Here is a 12,500-nt window from a genome sequence, read left to right as displayed (position 1 = left end):
GTTCATAATTTCTTGTTTGGTTATTGCTGTTATTGCAGTATTTCGTAAACTCTTTTGTTCGTGTCTGTTAGTGCTGATCTAGTTAAAATGTCCGACTGTTTTGCTGCTATTGTTATGCTTCGTTTATTATTTTGTATATATTTTTGCATATTTTTTGGTATACATTAAAGAGCAATTGCAAACACACACACACGAGAGAGAGAGAGAGAGAGAGAGAGAGAGAGAGAATGATATATGAGCCCACTACATAACTATTACAACAACAGCCTTTCTTTTTTGCCTTTATCTAGCCCTTTCCTTTACTTCCTCTCCTTCTTTTCCTTCTGTCTCCTTCCATTCCTTCTTTCCCAATCTCATTCCTACATTATTTCTTTTCATTCTTCCTTCTTTCCCCTGTCTCTCTTTTCCTCCCTCCTTCCTTCTTCTTTCTCTTCATTTCTTCCCTTCCTTCTTCCCATTCTCTATCTTGCATTTTTTCTTTTCTTCTTTCCTTCCTTCCTTCTTTCTCCAGTTTCTTATTATTTTCTCCTTTTTTTCCTTCCTCTGTCTCTGTTCTCTCCTTTCTTACTTTTTCTTCTCTTTCCCCTTCCTTTTTCTTTCTTTACTTCTCCATATCCTTTCTTCCTTCCCCCTTCATTCCTCCCGCCCTTCCTTCCTTCGTTTCATCTTCCTCTCCCTCGTTCCCCTTTTTCTTACATTCGTTTCTCTTCCACCTCCCCTCTTTCCTTCCTTCTTCCTCCACCTTTCCTCTTTCCTTCCTTCCCCCTCCACCCTTTCTCTTCCCCTCCTTCCTTCCTTCCTTCTCCCTCCATCTTTCCTCTTTCCTTCCTTCCGCCTTCATTTTTCCTCTTTTCTTCCTTTCCCTTTCATTTTTCCTCACACTTTCCTTCCTCCCTCCATTTTTCCTCTTTCCTTCCATCCCCATCTTTCCTCGCCTTTCTTCCCCTTTCATCTTTCCTCTTCCCTTCCTTCCCCTTCCATCCTTCCTCATCCCTTGCTTCCCTTTTCATCTTCCCTTCTTCCCTCTTTCCTTCCTTCTCCCTCCATCATTACTCCTTCTTTCCTTCCTTCCTTCCTTCCCCTCCTTCACTTCTTAATTGAAATACACAAAATAAAATAATCGAAGGGGTTAACACTTCCTCTGTCCATGTTTCTTATCTCTTTTCTTTCCCTCCTGTTAACTCTCTCTCTCTCTCTCTCTCTCTCTCTCTCTCATGCCCCTTTTCTTTTCTTTTACATAAAGTTCTTTCCACGTTACCCTAACCTTTTCTCTCTTCCTCTCTCCACCCCTCCATTTCTTATTCCCCCCTCCCCCTCTCCCCCTCCTCTCTCCTCCCCTCCCCCTCCCCCTCCCTCGTTTTCAGGTAGACACAATTTTCTCTCTACTACGACAGGTCACGCATAACGGTGGGACGAAGGGGGACAGGGAGGGGAAGGAGGAGAGAGTAGAAGAAGAGGAGAGGGGAAAGGAAGAAGAAAGGAGAAGAGAAGACAGGGAGGAGAAAGGGAGGGAAGGGGAAATGTAAAGTGGACGAGAGGCAGGGTGAATGAGGAGAGAGAAGAGGAAGGGTGGGGGTGGAAGGAAGAAGATTAAAGGAGAAAAGAAGACAGGGAAGAGAGGAGAGGAAGTAAAAAGAGTGGATGAGAGGAAGGCGAAGGAAGAGAGGGAAGAGGAGAGGGGAGGGAAGGAAGAAGAAAGACAGGGAAGAGAGAGAAGGGAGAGCAGATGAAAGAAAGTGGAAGGGAGGAACGTAGGGAAGGAGGAAGACAGAAAGAGGATAGGGAGTAAGAGGCGACGAATGATAGGGAAAATGAGAGGCAGGGAAGGGGTGGAGGAAGGAGAGAGAATGGAATGAAGTAGGGACTCAAAGGGAGGAAAGGGAGAGGACAAAGACACACGAGAGGAGAAATGAAAGAGAAAGGGAGCGAGGAGCAAGAGAGAGCCAGAGAAGAAAAGGGTAGATTTGTATACACCCAAATAGATAAACAGATAACCAGATAGTAGATGAACAGAGATAGACAGAAAGACAGACAGACAGACAGACAGACTGATAGACTGATGGACTGATTGAAAGATTGATGGACAGACAGACAGACAGACAAACAAACAGACAGATAAGCAGAGTATCGTCCTAAAAACCTATCCTCATCCCCAATCTCTTTACCTTCAACTATCAACCCTAATGGAGCCCCCCAGAAAAATTCAGTAAGTTTTTATATACAGGAAAAGAATACAGAATATAAAAGGCTAAAGGGGATTTCTCGTTTCATTTTATATTTTCTTTGTCGCTTGGGAAAATATTGGAAGAGGACCGTTTTCTTTTTCTATATGGACACACACACACACACACACACACACACACACACACACACACACACACACACACACACACACACACACACACACAGCAAAAAATAAAGTCAACATGCATCCCACGCACACTCCACTTTTTAAAAATTATTCTTTCCATATTTTCTGGCTCCCGGTTTTCTGACAACAACGGTAAAAGCGAATTAGGATTAAGCTTAGCGGATTAAGTCGACGTGGGACAAGTAAAGCTGGGGCGGATTAAGCTGGAACAGGGAAAGCTTAGACTAAGTTAAATTACGTCAGATTTAAGTATGAAATTATAGGATTAGATTAGCTGATTAAAATTTGCCCATATTGTGTTTACTTTTACCTGACAAGGCTCCCTAACCCCCTTCTGGCTAGGTTGATGGCCAAATATTGTTAGAATGACTGGTTTTACTAGTAACTAAGGAGATTTATTCCTTACCGTATTACAATGCCTCAATGAATTTCACGCAAAAACAACTTAGTATTATGCTGTTTGAGTTTTTCAGTTCCATTAAGTGTAAACAAACTAAATATAGCCCCTATAATAATAATAATAATAATAATAATAATAATAATAATAACGATAACAAAATGAAGTGTGCTAGTATAGTTCATTCACTTCAACCTGGCAGAGGCTGTCATTCTTTTTTTTTTCCAGAATACTTACCGTACCTCAGTGGCAGAATAAGACAAAACCAAGACCCCGCATCACTTCCACAGCCCTTCTTCGTGACTAGCACCATCTTCTATTGTTAATCCCCTGTCATAGCTTAGTATTCAAGGTGGAGAGATGGCAATTTTACGCCTAGTTAAAGTGAACAGAGTATAGCACTGGCATAGGGGATGGTGGCTGGGACTCAGGGAACGTACTGACTATTCTACACCAAAATCGGATCCATAGAAAGAAAAAAAAACAGATATAAATTAGAGTAGATTAGGTTAAGTTAAATATATAAGAATAAGATTAGGCTGGGTTACGTTTGTTTAGTAAAGGTAAGAGAGGGAAAATAAAGGAATAGGTGATTAAAATGAGAACCAGCGAAGAAAAGTGAAAAATGACGATGAAAAAGAGGACATGAATAAGAAAAACCAAATTCCATCGTTCACCTGACTCACGTGGAAGAATGAAAGGGTGATAATCTCGTGAAAAACTGGTGAAAATCGGTCCCTTTGAGCACATGTGTAGCTATCCTTAACAATTACCATAGAGAGAGAGAGAGAGAGAGAGAGAGAGAATCAGTACTGAGGGTTCCTTGTCTAAATGAAGGGAGGAAGAGGGAAGAGAGGAGAAGGAAGGAAAGATTAAATATGGCGAAAAGAAAGGAAAAGGAAGAAATAAAAAGAAAAGAATAAGGGGGAGGGAGAGAGAGAACTGGGAAAAGAGAGGGAAAGGATAGGAGAGGAGGAGGAAGAGGACGAGGAGGAGGAGGAGGAGGAGGAGAAGACCAAAAAAAAAGGGGGAGGGAGAAAGAAGCAGACGGAGAAGAGAAGAAAAGAGAAAGACAGGGAGAAAGAGAAAGGAGAAGAGGGGAAAGAGGAGAGAAAGCAACGATGACGTGGAGCGGTAAGAGGAAAAACAAAGAGGAAAAAGTAAGAGAAAGACAGGGAGAAAGAGGAAGAGAAAGAACACGAGGAGAAAGAGGAGAGAAAACAATGAGGACGGGAGAGCGGTAAGAAAAAGAAAGAGAAAAAAGTAAGTTACACAGACAATACAGCTAAGGGAGACCTACTGTCCTTTTTACGAGGTTGTCTGCCTGGCTAAATTTGATAGGCTAAAGATCTGACCTACATGTGTGTGTGTGTGTGTGTGTGTGTGTGTGTGTGAGAGAGAGAGAGAGAGAGAGAGAGAAAGAGAGAGAGAGAGAGAGAGAAGGTCTGTGGGAGTAAAGTACATGACGGCTCTCCCCCACCCCCCACTCCCACCTTCTCTCGTCTCCCCTTTTCCCTTTAAGTCCTTCATCTCCTTATTCATTCTTCCCCCCTTCTCTCTCTCTCTCTCTCTCTCTCTCTCTCTCTCTCTCTCTCTCTCTCTCTCTCTCTCTCTCTCTCTCTCTCTCTCTCTCTCTCCTCATTCTTCTTTCTCCTCCCATCCCTGTCTCCCCTTTCCCTGCTTTTTCTCCCTAGCTTTTCTCCCTCATTCCTTTTTCCCCTCCCCTATCTCTCATTTCTCTGCCTGACCCCCTGCCTTCCCTCCCTCTTCTCATCTTTTTTATCACCTCTTTCTCTTTTCTTTCCGTCGTCTTCTGTCCTTCCTTCCTTCTTCCTTCACGCCATCTTCCCACCCAACTCCCTATCCTCTTTTCTCATCCTCTCCATCCATCTCCCTGCCTATTCTCCCTTCAACTTTCTTTTCCTTCCCTTCTCCTCTCCTTAAATTACTTCTCTCCTTTCCCCTCTCCACTGCCCCTCCTTTCCATTTTCTTACTCTTCCTTCCCCTCCTTTCCATTTTCTTACTCTTCCTTCCCCACCCTTCCTCTCCCTTCTTCTTCCCAATCCTCCTCCTCTTCCTCCTTCTCCTTCTCCTCCTCCTCGTCCTCCTCCTGCTCATCACCAACACTGTCATCAACACCATCATTCCCACTCCTCTTCCATCACCAACACCTCCTTCTCTCCTCCTCCTCCTTCTCCTCCTCCTCCTTTTTCCGCCTTAATGGATCCCTCGTTTCAACGTGTGAACTCCCTCGCTACGCTCTTAAAACTCGGTTGAAGGGACGAACGAATAGAAACTGATGTCCTCTTAATTTTCAGCTCCCTCTCTCTCTCTCTCTTTCTCTCTCTCCCTCCTATTCTTCCGTCCCTAACCTCCCCCTTTCTCCTCTCCTATCTACCTCTTTTCTTCCCTTCTTTCTCCCGTTTCCCCTTTTCCATCTTCCATATCTCTCTCCCTCCACCTCACCCATTCATTCTCTCCATTACCTCTCTCCTGTCTCCCTATTTCTTCCACTTTTCTCCATTTCCTTCCCTCTCCTATCCTCCCTCACTTCCCCCATTCTCCCCTCTCCTCACTCACTCTTCTACCTTCTTCTCCATCCTTTCCCTTTCCCTCTCCCCTTTCCTCTTTTCCCTCCCCTCTCTAAACACTTTTCTCTCCCCCTCTCCATTACTCTCCCTTTCCTCTCCTAAGTGCAAGAGGAGAGAAGGAGGAAGGAGAGGGGAGGGGAGGGGGAAAGAAGAGGGAGAGAATGGAGAGAGAGGGGGGGAGAGAAACAGAGGTACACACTATTGATCATAACACGAGTATAACCGCTCTACAGTACACTACACCACACCACTACACAACACCACCACACCACACACTACAACATCACAAAACACACTGCACATGGCTATCTCTATTACACACTGAATTATATTACACTACACTACACTACACTACACTACACTACACTACACTACATCATATTAAGCTACACTACATTTCGCTACACTTCATCTCATTACACTACACTACACAACACTTCATTATATACATTTTTCTACACTGCACTACACTATATCATAATCTAGTACACTAAGCTTCACTACACAGGTCACATCTTATCAGTCAAAACATCGTACACTATACTACACACCATCACACTCACATCACACCGAATGCCAATCTTTTATCATCGTGCCATACCATAGACATTTCAGATACTCTTCCTCTCTTTCAGACATCAAACCACACACCACACCACATCACAACACACCACAGCCATACTCTTATTAATTCACTTAGATACGCCACACCACATAACACTGTACCAGACACCACACCACACCATACCACATAACCACCACATTGTCATACTATCATTAATTCACCCAGACACACAACACCACACCACACTACCACATCACACCACACCGCACACCACACTGGTATACTGTCATTATTATACCATGGCATACCGCACTAAAACAAACACCACCACAGCACACCACCACACTGCCATAATATTAATACCTATAACTGACGCACCACACCACTTCACATCGCCCCACAACACGCCACATTATCACAAACCCACCTAGACATACCACACCACACCACACCACCGCATCACACCACACAATCATTAATTCACCTTGATATAACACACCACACCATACCACATCACACCACCACACCACACCACATCATCACACCACAACAAACTGCCACACACTCAGAAAGCCGTCAATACCTTACTCACGTCATTTTTCTTTTCTATATAGACTGCTCTCCTTTACACACCTCTATATTTTTCTCTATTCCACATTGCTTTAGGAGTCACCAGTTGCTGTCTCTATTTAATGCTCAACACACACACACACACACACACACACACACACACACACACACACACACACACACACACACACACACACACACACACACTATTCTGTCTATATCAAACCTTACACACACAACCCCCCCCTCACACACACACACACTACTGTCTATATTAAATCTTCACACACACACACACACACACACACACACACACACACACACACTATTCTGTCTACTGTATATTAAACCTTCACACACACACACACACACACACACACACACACACACACACACACACATACACACACACACACTATTCTGTCTACTGTATATTAAACCTTCACACACACACACACACACACATACACACACAAACACACACTATTCTGTCTACTGTATATTAAACCTTCACACACACACACACACACACACTGAAGATACAAGGTTCTGTCTGTAACCTACCAGCATACATCACCCTAACTAGATGCCGTATCGTTTGTTCATCTGTTCACCATGTTCCAAATACAAACAGAATAGAACAGACTGCAATTTTTGAACTTCATTTTAAGGCCATTTGCAAGGGAAAAAAAAAATATATATATTTGCATTTTTTTATTCATGGTGTCATTTACAAACAGAATGGAATTTTTTGTCACATTCTTTTTCCTCCATAAATTACCACCTACAAACAGAATATAATCTCTTCATTCATATATATATTTTTTGTCATCCTTGCTGCTACCAGACGATTTTATTAGGCACAGTTCCATGGTCGTGAGGGGGTTTGGTGAGAGCTTCATCTAACCCCCCCAGTTCCACAAGCCCTATATAAGCTGAATAAAATCGTCTGGAGATAGCAAGTATTAGACAGCAAAGCCGTCCTTGACTTAAACAGCTAAAGAATAACCACATCTGAAACCCCTACAGCCCATGAAACGCCGAGAAAATGATTGTTTGGTATTTGCCAGAAATAAAGAAAAAAAGAAAAAGAATGCCCGTGCTGACTAAAACCACCAGAATAAAAGAAAATAAAAAAAGAGGAAGAAAGTGCCAATGATGACTATCGCGAATTCTTTCACTGTTATGGCGATTTTTTTTCTTCTTCAATTTTCTTACAGCCACCTTCGGACGATTTTCTTAATATTGAAGATCTTCCATGTTAAAAGACCAGTTAGGAACAGTGTCCATGAGCCCTGTCACTGATAATAAATATATATATATATATATATATATATATATATATATATATATATATATATATATATATATATATATTGCTAAAGGAGGTCATCTCGTACTGAAGGGGTCAATGAAGTCCACAAACCGAATAGCAGATTATTTTTTTTTTCTCTCTCTCTCTCTCTCTCTCTCTCTCTCTCTCTCCTCAAAAGCATTCCTGGCTACACCATAATCATCCATCAACAAACATCAAGAAAGAAATGGAGTATATTAGCATACCTCAAGGGAAATCGGTATATGTATTCAGCGTAAGGCCTCCTAGTGCTAGACATATTTGCAGTAATATATCAGGGAATGGTAGATATCAAAGGCCTTTCATTATACTCCCAGACTCTTCAGCATACCACCTCACAAAGATATAACATTTTTCACGATATATCAAGAGGTTATCAATACACCATGATGCATTAATCCAAACTGGTATGGACATCCAGCGTATGCCCTCACAAGGCCAGAAATGTATGAAGATATATCGGATATCCAAGGGCTTTCATTAGACTACGGTATACTGCTCAGATCTGGTCCAGCCATCGAGTCTCTGTCCTCACAATGGCAGGGATATTTGCAGCGATACGTTTGTGAGCGCCAGAGTTCAGTGTAGCCTCAATACGCCGTGATCCGGAGCTGGTACACTGATGGAACCTTCACACCTGATAAACAAAAAACATGAGACCCGCGACTCAGACGGTGTTCCAGTGCCTGAGTGTTGTTGTAACCTTGTACCAGGATATTTATTTTTAAGTGTGCCTTTTGGTGGATATATATATATTTTTTTAATGACCTACTCACTGCATAGGCTTCAGGGCCCGTTTCCTGAGTCCCAGCTGTCTTACCACATATCATACACCTCCACAAGCCACCACTTCAGCGCTAACACCCACCGACCACATTCAATACATGCTAGGGCTGTCTCATTCAGGGCTGGTGTATTGGTATTAGCGGGGGTATTTTTAAGACATGTCGGTGGGTCTTTCGACTGATCAGTAAAGTCTTCTTTAAGGAAATTAAAATCTTTAAACTGTTCCCTCCTCCAGCCGGGATTCGAACCCGCGTTCACTGGGGCAGATCACCTGTCTACAGTATGTATATATGTATGCATCTGTAAATATATATGTATGTATGTATGTATGAATGTATGTATGTATGTATAATCCGTTTTGGGGAGTAATAGGGCCCGAGGGAAGGTTAGCATAGGTCACATAATTTTCTAGGTTTCACACTGACCAACTTCCTGGACACTTACTAACTTTAGTAATCCATATCCCTTCCCTTTATCATTAACCCCCCCCCTCTCAATGCCCATCTATCCTAGCCCTTGCCCTGTCTATCCCCATCCTTTCCACCCATCCCCCTCCAAGCCTTTCTCCGTTTATCTTTATCCCTCTCTGTCTATCACTGTACATCCCCATCCCTCCTTATCTATCCGTCCCTTTCCAAACCTCTCTCCGTCTATCCCTACCCCACCCTGCCCATCCTCCTGTCCACCCGTAGTAATCCTAGCCTTGAGGAGAAGTGGATGGCGCCACCGTGTCTGCTAGCCGCTTTGTTGTGTGGTTCTTGTAGCCTCTCTCTCTCTCTCTCTCTCTCTCTCTCTCTCTCTCTCATCCCACACACAACCAACCAATCAGCCTGCTCATCCCTAATCCATCAGATCATTCTCTCCCTGGCCACTTCATCTCCACCTCATCTCACCGTCACGTCGTATAGCTTCATTTCACGTCATTTCCTCTCACTCTGTCTCCCTTATCGAGCTTCACGTCACTCCTCTTCCCCTTCATCTTTTCTCACTCATCTCACTTCATGTCATTACCCCACAGTCTCACCTCACTTCACTTTATTACTGAATCTTACTGCATCTCCCCATCTCAGTTCACCTTATCTCACCTTACTATACCTCACTTCACTTCCGCTTGCCCACTAGCATCCCTTGTCTCACGTCACTCATTTCGGCTCATCTCAACAAAAATCTAGTACTCTTAATCTCATCTTAACTCATATCAGCGTATTTATATCTACATCTTAACCTCACCTCAACTTCTTCTTACTTTACTTCACCTCACTTCACCTAATCTTACTTCATCTTACCTCAATTAACCTCACTTCACCTCACTTCACCTAACCTCACTTCACCTAACCTTACTTCACCTCACTTCACCCATACTTCCTTCACTTCACCTCACTTCACCCACCCTTCCATGGCTTCACCTCACTTCACCCATCCTTCCTTCACTTCACCTCACTTCGCCTCACTTCACTTCATCTCCCCTCAGCTCACCCACCTTACCTCTCCCCTTTTTAAATTTAATTACTCGCGCTATAATTTTTTGAAAGCTATCCCCTCACCCCATCTCTCTCTCTCTCTCTCTCTCTCTCTCTCTCTCTCTCTCTCTCTCTCTCTCTCTCTCTCTCTCTCTCTCGCTCTCTCTCTCTCTCTCTCCTTTCTTTTACCGCATGTCTTTCTCTTCCTATTTCTCTACTTTCGACTCTTCTCTCTTCCACTTCTCACAACTCCCCTGCCATGCCTTATCTTCCTCTCTCCTTCTCTCTCTCTCTCTCTCTCTCTCTCTCTCTCTCTCTCATCCTTTCCTCTCCCCTCCTTTCCTCTTCCTTCTCTCTTCTTTTTTCTTCCCAAAATTCTTTTCCTTCTGAAGATTCCCCATTTCTCCCATACTCTTCCCTCTCCTCCACTCTACTCCTCTTCTCCACTCTCCCCTTCCCTCTCTTCCCTTCCTTGACCCTACGCTCCCCTTCATTCCCTCCTTCCTCCTCTCTTCCTCTAACATGACCCTCCTCTTTCCTACTTCCTTCTCCTAAGTGTCCTCTCCATTTCTTCCTTGCTCTCCTCCTGCCTCATCTCCTCTTTCCTCCTCCTTTCTTCTATACTATCCTCTTTCCTCTGTTTCTTTCTCCTCAGCACCCCTTTTCGACATTCCATCCTCTTATCCCCTTTCCTCTCTTTGCTTCCTTCCTGCCTCTCTCATTCTCTCTTTTATTCCCCTCTCCGCTCTGCCATTCTCCTTTCTTGTTGTATATCGTTTTCTCACACACGTTCGTTAGATCTTTGGTAGAATCAATTGTTTCCCCAGCTTCGTCATCGGTTAACAGGCCTGTATCTGTATTTCCTTTGTACTCCTATGTACTTTTTTCCTTTCCCCTCTCTTCTCCTTTCCTCTCCCTTTCCCTTCCTCTTCCCTCCCATCCTCATGCGTATCCTTCATCTCTCCACCTTATCCCTATCCTGCACTCCTTTTTTCTACCTTTCTCTTCCCCCCTCCTGTCTTTTTTTTTTTTTTTTTTTTAGCCCCTCGTTTCCTCAATCCCTGCCGTTCCTCTCCCCTACCCCCTTATCCTACCCCCATTTTTTTTCTACCTCCCTCATCCCCCTCCTCTCCCTCTAAGCCCTCGTGTTGTATAATCTTCACTTGGACTAATTGAAAACGCTCCAACCTTAGTTTTAATCTCCCTTGCTCTCCCTCCCACCTTCCTACACCCTGCCTCATAGCTCTTTAATAATCTCTTCAGGATGGGACAAGTCTTAACTGTTCTAGTTATGCTAGGTTTAATAAGTTATAGTTGTTAGAAAATTAAATACTTTAATATGATGGCGGATTTTTCACACACACACACACACACACACACACACACACACACACATATATATATATATATATATATATATATATATATATTGCTACAACCAGGCGAAATTTTAGTGGGCTTAGAAAGGAGACCTAGTAGTTAAGAGGTAAAGTAAGGCTGCATCTAACAACCCCCCACCCCAGTTCGAAAAGTTTCCCTTTACTTAGCAAAGCTGTCTGGATGTAGCAAGAATAAACTAAGGACACGTCATTTGAGTGAAGTGATTAGGGAAGGGTGTTTTTGTAACACCAATATAAAAATACAATGAAATTCCTTCATGAATCCTGCAACTTTTTTTTTGTAAATAGCCTTTAACAATTTCTTGATTATTATATTTATCTTAAGCAGACTTTTAGAACCAGAGGTGTCAGAAGTTAGATCTATCTATCTATCTATCTATTGCCAGACGCCTCAATCCCGTTTGGGGTGGCCACAAACAAATCGCCTCCAAGTCGTCCTGTCCCCCGCCATTTCACTGCCCTGCTCCCAACTCACACCCCTCTCATATACCTCTCCACCCCATCCCTCCATCTCATCCTCGGCCTCCCCCTCCCTCTTCCCCCCTCCACCTCACTCACATACACTCTCTTCGTCAGTCTTTCACCCTCCATCCTCTCCACATGGCCAAACCACCTCAGTGTGTTCCTAATAACGCTTCCTATCACATCCACATCAACACCACAACGCTCCTTTATATCCTCATTCGTCAGCCTGTCTCTCCACGTGACTCCACAGGCTCCTCTTAAATAACTCATTTCCACTGCTCTCACTCTGACTTGTGTCCTTCCAACAATGTCCAAGCTTCACTTCCGTACGTTAGAGTTGGTATCACAATACTGTCATGTAGTAACTTTTTCACTTCCATGCTCACTTCCCTTTTTCTTATCACTGCTTTCAAAGAACCAGCAACCTTTCTTCCCTGCTGTACCCTTTCAAGCACTTCACTCTCCAAACCTCCATCCTTACTCATCACACTATCCAAGTACTTAAACGTACTCACATTTTCCAATTCCTCACCATCCCTT

General features: G+C 43.4%; 1 protein-coding gene across 2 annotated transcripts in view; it reads right to left on the bottom strand.

Moving 5' to 3' along the window:
* LOC145407902 (prohormone-4-like) overlaps nucleotides 1-12,500 on the bottom strand; it is a 269,470-nt gene that overhangs the window by 82,423 nt on the left and 174,547 nt on the right. The window lies entirely within an intron of this gene.

Source organism: Coenobita brevimanus, chromosome 74 (assembly GCF_032717465.1).
Source record: "Coenobita brevimanus isolate Jiangsu-jjx chromosome 74, ASM3271746v2, whole genome shotgun sequence".
Lineage (NCBI taxonomy): Eukaryota > Metazoa > Arthropoda > Malacostraca > Decapoda > Coenobitidae > Coenobita > Coenobita brevimanus.
The sequence above is the reverse complement of the archived record's forward strand: the minus strand, read 5'-3'. Positions and strand labels throughout refer to the sequence as shown.